The sequence below is a fragment of the Galeopterus variegatus genome, unplaced genomic scaffold (assembly GCF_000696425.1).
Source record: "Galeopterus variegatus unplaced genomic scaffold, G_variegatus-3.0.2 Scaffold1509, whole genome shotgun sequence".
Classification (NCBI taxonomy): domain Eukaryota; kingdom Metazoa; phylum Chordata; class Mammalia; order Dermoptera; family Cynocephalidae; genus Galeopterus; species Galeopterus variegatus.
This window is the reverse complement of record NW_007727620.1, coordinates 364981-365658: the sequence shown is the minus strand read 5'-3', so window position 1 is coordinate 365658 and position 678 is coordinate 364981.

Below are 678 nucleotides of genomic sequence, written 5' to 3'. Positions count from 1 at the left end.
TCTGTATGTGGGATCCGAACCCTCGGGCGGGAGCGCTGCCGCACTTCTCAAGCGGCGCACTTATCCAGTGCGCCACCGGGCCAGCCCTATTTTGTCCTTTTTGAGACCGGCCACACCGCTCTCAGCCAGTGAGCGCACCGGCCATCCCTATATAGGATCCGAACCCACGGCAGGAGCGCTGCTGCACTCCCAGCGCCGCACTCTCCCAAGTGCGCCACGGGCTTGGCCCTGTTTTTATCTTATAGTTCCATGTTTCCACAAACTTTTTGAAGTCCCCTCATATTACTATTAGGTCATACCTGATAGTTGTGTAATCATACTTCTGCATGACTGTCCACTCCATCAAAACCAAGCATAAAAATACACAGGTTTTCTTGTTTCTTTGGGTCTGCATTTCCTTGTGAATGCTCTCCATCATGGAAAACAAATTAGAAACATTTGTATGCGTCTCTCATATGAATCTATCTTCTGTTATATGGGTCTCAGCCAAGAACCTTGTGATGGGTGAGGAAAATATATTACTTTTTCTCCCCTACATGCTCAAACAAATTAGTTTGCCTCCTTTTTACTGCATACCCCAATATAAGATGATAAAATGCTACTTGATAAAACTTCGTTTGTGCTGTGCTATCAAAAGATGTGCATGCCAGAAATTGTACCTTACACTATGACATTTAC